The sequence below is a fragment of the Dendrobates tinctorius genome, unplaced genomic scaffold (genome assembly GCF_039654945.1).
Source record: "Dendrobates tinctorius isolate UK_male_01 unplaced genomic scaffold, ASM3965494v1 ptg000227l, whole genome shotgun sequence".
Lineage (NCBI taxonomy): Eukaryota > Metazoa > Chordata > Amphibia > Anura > Dendrobatidae > Dendrobates > Dendrobates tinctorius.
The window spans coordinates 1,631,161-1,640,000 of NW_027361894.1; positions in this window are offsets into that span (position 1 = coordinate 1,631,161).

Sequence of the window (8,840 nt, forward strand, 5' to 3'; positions counted from 1 at the left end):
TCGGCGAATACAAGGAGGCCGGTGGCGACCTGATAAAGCTCCGGGGGGAGCTGCAGGGAGCCCGGGCTATCGCCAAACAACGGCTCCCTGCAGAGCAAAGAACTGGAGTGGCCGCCATGGTGAAGAACCTGATGAGGGAGGTCAAGGCCCTGGAGGAGAGGAGAGCGGCCATCCTGGACGGCAGCGGTCCCTTCCGGGAAAAACTCTGTAATGATGACCGGTTTAGGGCCCAAACCGGTGGGCCTCCTGGGGGGTCAGGAGACTCTGCCCAGGTGGGGGAGGAGGAGGAAGATGGCGGGTCATCGGCGCCAGCCCCACCTGAAGACCTGGTGTGCAGCAATGGATCCCAGGTAACATATAGCGGGATTGCCCCTGAGCAAGTGGCTCCCCCACTGGACTCCAGTTACTCGGAGGAAAGTGGGTGCGAGGGGGAGGACGGTGGTGGTAATAGCAGTGAGGGGGGCTGCCTCGTCCTGCAGCAAGTGAGGCAGATCGAGTCCCCGGAGCGGTTTGGCACGCTGCTGTTTGGGGACGAGGTCTGCCCAGAGGACGGGGCAACCGGGAAGAGGAGAAAAAAAAACAAAAAAAAAACTACAGCTAAACCGGCTGAAAAGCTGGTTTTTGCTCCTCTTTCCGGGGCCTCCCTGTCCCGCAGTATGGAACCCGCTGCCCACCCCGGCTCGGGCCCTGTGGTGGGTCCGCAGCGAGGGAGCGGGCAGAGTGATGTGTGCCTGGACTCAGCTGTCATGTCTAGTGGTGGCAGCGGGAGTTCAGGCAGCGACATGGAGGTGGTCGGTGCTGGTGCCAGCGGTGTAAAAGCCGCTGGCGGTATGTGTAGTGATGTTCGGGCTCAGTCCCCGGTGGCAGGGGGGGCTGGCCCGGCGTCAGGTACAGCCAGGGCCGCACCTCCGGCGGCGAGTGCTGGGGCTCCTGGGCCCCCCACGAACGGATCCGTTAAATCTGGATCGCCGGTGGGGGTCCAGGGGCCTAAATGGGGCGTACCAACAAGACAGCTCAGGCGGCGCAAGGTGCTGGTAGCCCCCCTATCGGCGCCCGTGGCGAAGGCGGGGTCTCAGGCACGCCGGCCCAGAAATGGGTCCGTGCAGGAGGCTCCGCCACCACTGGGTGACGTGGGGGAGTGGCCGGCCTTGCCCGCCTCGAGCGGTGGGCTCAGAGTGGCGGCGGTAGGGGTCCGTGAGGGGGGCGTGGCCTCCCCGGGTGTCGCCAGGCCTGCAAAGGCTGCGGCATGCGGGGGGGGCGTGTCCTCCTCGGCCATAGTCCCGCCCGCTAAGCCCGCGTCGCCCGGGGGGGGCGTGGCCTCGCAAGGGGCCGCTGCTCCGCCTGTGGTGGCTGTGGCTGGCGGGGGGGGCGTGGCCTCGGTGGTCGTAGCTCCGCCCGCTGCGCTGACGTCACCCCGGGGGGGCGGGGCCTCGCAAGAGGTTGCTGCCCGGCCTGGGGGGGCTGCGGCCGGCGGGGGGGGCGTGGCCACGGCGGGCCCGCGGCCCTCTGTCCCACCCACCCTTCCCAGCAAAAATACTCAAAGCTTCCAACAAACCCCCAATGCTGGTGGGGAGTTGTCGGGGTCCCCGGCCCACCTACCGTTATCTGGGGGTGCGGGGGCTCCGGCGCTTCCAGTGGTGCCAGCGGCGGGGGTAAAGAGTGGAGGAGCAGGGCAGGGTGCGGTGCCAGTGGCCGTCCCTGCCCTGAAGAAAATTACTAATGATGACGGAAAGAAAAAAAAAAAAACAGAGCTGGAGAAGCCAGGAGTTGCTGCTGCTCCCAGACCCAACAGGATCACTATGGAGGACAAGATGGAGGTCCTTAAAGGGGCAGCGGCACTCCTGGCCAGCGGCACTGGCCAGCAAGTCAGCCAGGACGCTTCGGGCAGCAGAGGGCCCCCAGCAGGTGGGAGGGAGAATGGCAGGGAAAAAGGAAATAGTAATGTAAATAATAAAGGAAATAGTAATGTAAATAATAGTGGAAAAGATAGTGAGTGTGATAGTGAGTATGAGAGCATGAGTGACATTTTTGAGGAAATGTTTGCGGATGTGGATAGGGATATGAGTGATATGGATGAGGGAGTGAGTGGAGGTGTGAATGGGACTGAAAGGAGTGCTAGTGTGAATGTGGGTGTAGGTGCGAGGGTGAGTGCACATAATAAAGGAGTAACCGGAAGAGTGACTGGGAGAGTGAATGAAGGTGCTGGAGCGAGTGGTGGTGGTAGTGGGGGGAGGGCTGGCCCATCTGCCCCCCCGGCCACAGGACCCCAACGTAGTTATGCGGGGGCCGCGGCCGGGGGTCGGGGGGGTCCTGGGGGGGTCTCCTCGCCTCCGGGCTCCAGGGACGGCGTTTTGCACCGCCGTTTCCTGGAGGCTCTCAAAAGGGGAGAACGGTCGATTGTGGTAGAGGGGAGGACGGTGGACTTGTCTTTCTGGATAGAGAGACATGGCCTTGCCGCCTTCCAAGAGCAAAGGGAAGGAGGGACTGTTTGGTCTCTCCCTACAGCCGGGCAGGGGCCGCAAAGGAGGAATGTGGTCCGTCTTAGGTGGGGGGGCAATGATGCTTGCCCGCCTAGGAGCAGGGTGGTTGAGCTCCTCCTTAAGATGGGCTTCGGGGCGAACGACATCTTCGCCCTGATACATCCTTCGGCGTCCCGCTTCTTTGACGTCAGTTTCGTGCGGCCAGAGGGGCTTGAGCTCTTCTGGTCGAACTACGAGCTGGTGCGGGAAGAGCCCGGATGGCGAGATTTCTTAGCGCAAGCGGTGTCTCGCCAAAATTCCGTCAAGCGAGTGACCGTAGTTACATGTAACGAGTCTCTCGCAGGCGTGGACATCATGACGTGGCTTTCCCGTTACGGGGAAGTCACTGAAGTCCCCAAAAAAAATCGGGACGAATTCGGCATTTGGTCGGGGGGCTGGACCTTCATGGTTAAGTTGAAGGTTTCCGGCGGCACGGTCACCCACATCCCTTCCTCGGCGTTCCTGGGAAGGGACAGGATCCTGGTCTTCTACCAGGGGCAGCCGAAGGTCTGCCACAAGTGCGGCGACCCCACTCACTTCAGCGCAAGCTGCAAGGTGCAGAAATGTGCCTTGTGTGGTGGGGTGGGTCATCTCGCCGCCTCGTGTAAAGATATTCGCTGTCACCTGTGTGGTGACCTAGGCCACCCTCTTAGCCGCTGCCCTCGCTCCTTCTCCAATGCCGCCACGGGCCCGGTGGGGGGAGACCGTGAGGGAGAAACCCCTGGCGGTGTCCCTGCTGCTGTGGCGGGTGGTGGTGGAGGGGAGGGGGCTAGGGGACCAGTGAGGAAAGGCATTGTCAAGGCAAGGGGCCCCGCGTACCAGCGGCGGCAGGAAAAACGCCATGTAGGCGGGGGGCAGGTGGTGTCCCGGGCGACCGGGTCGATGCCTGCTCCTCCCTCCAAGCCCGTGGCAAGAGCCTCTGAGGTCCTGGGGGAGCGTGCGGTAAGAGAGGAGATCAGGAGGATGGAGAGGGAGGAGAAAGCGGCTGACTCAGACGGGTCCTCTCAGTATGAAAGTGTTGAGGAGGATGTCCAGGGGCAGCCTACAGTACCGGGTGACAGACCCAAGCGTGCCAAGCGCAATAAGAAGGGGAGGAAGAAGACTGTTAAGCCTTCAGAACCTCCCCCACCCCCGACCATCAGGGTGCGTACGGAAGGGCCCGCTGACCCCCCTCTGATTGTTCTCTCCAATCGGTTCAGCGTCCTCGGAGGCTCAGATGATGAGCCGCAAGACGGGGATGCTGGGCCGGGGGTACCACCGGAGAGTCCTTCAGGGGATGGTGGAGTCCGTCCCTCAGGGGGCACTGTTCCTCCTGGGGGGGGGACAGACCTGGAACCCGGGGGCGAGGACACCAGGGGAGGGGGGATGGATATGTCTGGGGCATCTTTGAAGAGGAGGATGTCCGACCCCTCCCCAGATGGAGATGATAAGATGGGGAAGAGGCTGGCCGTCCAACTCGATCACCCATGATGGCTGAACTCGCCCCGTTGACGCTGGCGTCTATTAATGTCGCCAGCATAAAGTCAGATGCGGCTCGCTTCACGGCCTACGATTTTTTCTCCCGGATTGAGGCAGAAATTTTATTCTTGCAGGAGACCAGAATAACTGACATGGGGGCCATCCATAAAGCACGAAGGGAGTGGAGGTGCGGGCCCTCATACTGGTCTCTTGCGGCCGAGCCGTATAGCGGGGTGGCGGTCCTTTTTAAAACCGCAGATGTGGAATGCAGACGGGTTACCGAGTTGGAAATGGGGAGGTGCCTGATCCTTGATGTCTTCATGAGGGGACAAGAGCTTCGGCTCATTAACATCTACGGCCCACAGTCAAAGTGGGACCGCAAATGTCTCTTCCTGAGGATCAAGCCCTTTCTTTTTACGAGCCGACAGGTGGTCTTCGGTGGGGACTTCAACACCATTACGAGGTCCCGTGACCGGGGGGGTCCCGGAGATCGCCTGGCTTATGATAGCGTCGCGTTGAACAGCATAGCCAGTGAAGCTCGCCTGGTGGATGTCCACATCCGGCACACCCCAGGTCACGGGGGTTTCACCTATCATAGGGGTAGCAGTAGGTCTAGAATAGACAGGTTTTTTTTAAAGGAGGACGCCATCTTTTCCGCTGTGTCCGCCGTTGAGGTGGAGTTCTCCGACCACTGTCTAATTTTCTTTTCTCTGAATGTTGCAGAGACTCCTCGGATGGGAAGAGGGCTGTGGAAGCTCAATTCGTCCCTGCTGGAAGAAGCGGAGGTGAGACAATCCTTCGAGGATTTTCTTCAGAGCCAGGTACCGCTGTTGGATCTCTGTAGTAGTAAGTCAGAGTGGTGGGAGATCTTCAAAAAGCGGGTGGCAGGTTTCTTCCGCCAGCTCTCGAGCCTCAGGTGCTTGAACAGGCATCGCTTGTACCAGGCCCTGGGGAGGAAACTCGAGCAGCTTGTCTCGACTGGAGGTGACCGCGAGGAAATCTCCAGGGTGAAATCTTTACTCAAGAGGTGTCAGTATGATAGGCACACATCTTTGGTTTTTGAGAGGGATTTCGGGAAGTACCGCTCGCCCGACCCTTACAGAAACTGCAAGATGTCAGTGAATTGTAAGATGGTGACTGGACTGATTGACAGTACAGGGTCCCTGAACAGATCCAAATCAGGGATCTTGGAGGTGGTCAGATCCTTTTACTCACACCTCTTGGAAAAGAAGGATCTGGATCGGGACAGGATGTCGGCTTTCCTGGCCGAAGCCGTCCCTGAGCCAGGGGGTGATCCCGCTCTTGATGTTTTGGCAGAAGAAATCAGGGAAGAGGAAGTTAGACTGGCCATTGATGGGCTTCGGCCCAAGAAATCGCCAGGTCCGGATGGCTTAACATCCGAGTTTTACAAGACTTTTAGGGACTCCTTGGTCCCCCTCTTGACAGGGGTATTTAATGAGTGTCTTTCCTCGGGCACTCTTCCCGAGTCAATGAGGAAGTCAGCCCTCATTATCCTGTCAAAGGGTAAGGATCCGTCCCGTATCGAGAATTGGCGTCCCATAGCGCTTCTCGATACGGACCGGAAGGTTCTGGCCAAGGTGCTTTTTAATCGGCTGGTGAAATTTGCACCCCGGCTCCTTTCGGGGGCCCAGCACTGCTCTGTTCCAGGCCGCAGTACTTTTAGTGCTGTACTCGGTGTCCGAGAGGCAGTGGAGCGGGGTAGGGCAGGCCACTGGAAGGGGTACTTGCTGTCCTTAGACCAGGCGAAGGCCTTTGACCGGGTCAACCATGAGTACCTCTGGTCCGTCCTTTTGAGGTACGGTCTGCCCGGGAGGTTTGTAAATTGGTTAGAGACCTTATACCAAGGGGCTGAGACTTTTCCGCTGGTGAACGGTTGGTCAGGTCACCCTTTTGAGGTGGGTTCTGGGGTCCGTCAGGGCTGTCCGCTGAGCCCGCTTTTATACGTGTTCGCGATTGATCCCTTCCTGAGGAGGGTCGATCGTGGACCGTTGGCGGGAGTCGGGATGGACCAGGCGGGCTCTGGGTCTTCTCTGAGGGTGGTGGCGTACGCCGACGATGTTTCCCTTTTCGTATCCTCGAGAGGGGAGGCGGACTGGGTTATGTCGGAGGTGGTGCGCTACTCGGAGGCATCCGGATCCATGATCAACCGGGACAAGTGTGAAAGTCTCTGGCTGGGAGGGGGAGATCCTAGTTTTGGTCTCCCGGACACCCTCCCAGAGCCTCAGGCCACCGCCAAAATTTTAGGCATCAGTTTTGGCCCCGGGGACTACCCCCAGCAAAATTGGGAGGGCAGACTGAAGATCGCCGCCCAAAAGGTGGACCAGTGGAAGGGTTGGACTTTAACCCTGAGGGAAAGGGTTGCTCTGGCCAAAGGCTATTTGCTACCTTTGTTAATCTATCTGGGCAGTGTGTGCATCTTGCCAGAGCCCCTCTGGACACGGGTTTACAGCCTGTTCTTCCAACTGTTATGGGGGAACAGGCTCAACCTAATTAAGAGGGAGGTCACATACCGCACGAGGAGACTAGGCGGGTTGGGTATGGTCAACCCAGTGGTGTTCCTGGTAAACACCTTTGTCAAGATTAATATTGCAAACCTCTGGCAAGAGAGGGCTCCTCCGTGGGTAGTCTCCTGTCGGGGTTGGCTTCGGCCTTTCTTCCAGGAATGGGAGACAGGAGGGCGAGTGAAGGACCTGCGTACACCTCATGGGCATCTCCCGGCTTACGCTACCCCGGTTCTGAAGGTGATCCGCCGGTGGGGTCTGGGAATGTGGGAGATCAGGACCATGTCGAGGCAATGCCTTGACAGAAGGGTCCTGGTGACCCATTTCCAGAAGCCCCTGGCCCTTAGGGATTGCCCAGGCCGGGATCTGGAGGTCGGGCTGGGGTTGTTAAATTCCAAACGGATCCCCATGAAGTTTTGGGACTTGGCCTGGCGCTGCTTTCACGGGAGACTGTATGTAAGGGACAACCTGAAGTACAGGAACTCTGATGATCGGGGTTGCCCCCGGGAGGAGTGTGGCGACGTGCTGGAAAGCATGGAGCACTTCCTGCTTCATTGTCCCTTTAATACAGAGGTCTACAACAGGGTGGGTGCTTCCATACGCTGGCCGCGGCTGGCGTCCCTCTCCTATGCAGAGTGGGCCTATGGGGCATTCAGAACCCTGGGTGGCCGGGACCCGTGCACTTTATTCCTAGTTAGTGTAGTGGTTAGGTTCTACACTTGGAATGCACGGTGTTTAGTTTCGACGCAGCAGAAATCCCTCCCAAGGGACGAGGTTGTAGGCAACATCTTGGGTGACCTGGTGAAGGTCCGTTCTCTGGAGTTTGAGAGGTTGGGTACGAGGAAGGCCTCTCAACTTTGGAGAGGTCTTTCCTTTTAAGATCGTACTCTAGGGAGAGCTAGGCCCGTGTGAATGAAGTAGGGGCAGCATAAGTTCACCTGGGTGTGATAGGGACAGAAGTAGGGGTAGATAGGGACAGGGAGGGACAGGCACTAAGGGTCAGATAGAGAGTTAGTCATGTTAAGTTAGGTAGAATAGGGATAGAGAGGGTCAGGTAGGGACAGTTTCTTTAGGGACAGTAGTAGGGACAGTTTTTAGTATTCTTTAGGGACAGGATGAATGCGTTAGTTAGGGAGAGGGCCTCAAGAACTCCCTTCCTGGTGGTGGGCTGGTGCATGTCACAGTAGCCTTTTGTTTTGAAGATATTTCAAATGGATATTGGGCTTGCAGGCACTGAACTTGGGTCTGCAAGGGTAAAGTAAGGTGTTAATGAGTGTTAATGTTAATAAAGATATGGAAGTTATGTGAAGGTTTGTATATACTTGTATATATTTGATACTTAGAAAAGTCGTTATCACAGTAGTGTGCTATTTTATTTAGTTAGGAGTGAATGGGGGGGTACAGTGAGGTTGGGAGGGGGGTGAATGGGGCGTGAAAGGGAAGGAAACAAGACTTCTCAAGGAAGATGGACAAACCGTGGAAAAGTAAAAGAAGAAAATAAAGTATGGACCACGTGGAAGAAAGTTAAAGGTGCTGGTTGGGGTTTTCTTTTATTCTGGGGGCATAAACTGTTGTTTCCGGAAATAGAGGTGATAGGCCATGAACGTTGATGGACCTGAGGTGAGGTGGTGGGTATAATAATAATTAAAAAAAAAAAAAAAAAAAATTTAAAAAAAACAAAAAAAAACAAAAAAAAAAATTTAAAAAAAAAAAAAAATTTTTTTCTTGTGTGGTATAGTATAAGGATGTGATATTTTTTCGGCCAAAGTGGCTAAGGGTTATGTTAAGGCGGTGGGCCAGATAATTTTGTTCTCTTTTTTTATATATATAGGTATGCATGGGAGTATGATTGAAGAAGTGAGTGGTGTGTGTGTGTAAACAGATGGTTTTTTTTGTTTTTCATGTTTTTTTGAGTAGGTTCTTGCTGGGGGTCCCAAGCTGCAAAGCTTGGACGAGGAACTATGATGAAGACATGGACCCTTTTTTGCGGCGCAAGCTTTGGTTTTTATCTTATGGTTAATTTTGAGTTTTTGTATGTTGTTTCTGTTCTGGAATGTATGTTTGTTTGTGTTTTGTATTTTTATAAATAAAAAAGAGATCCAGCTCCAGTAGCGTACACTAAAGCTGCTGCAGTTAAAAAGCTCGTAGTTGGATCTTGGGATCGAGCTGGCGGTCCGCCGCAAGGCGTGCTACCGCCAGTCCCAGCCCCTTTGCCTTGGGGCGCCTCCCCGATGCTCTTGACTGAGTGTCCCGGGGGCCCGAAGCGTTTACTTTGAAAAAATTAGAGTGTTCAAAGCAGGCAGCCACGCCTGAATACTCCAGCTAGGAATAATGGAATAGG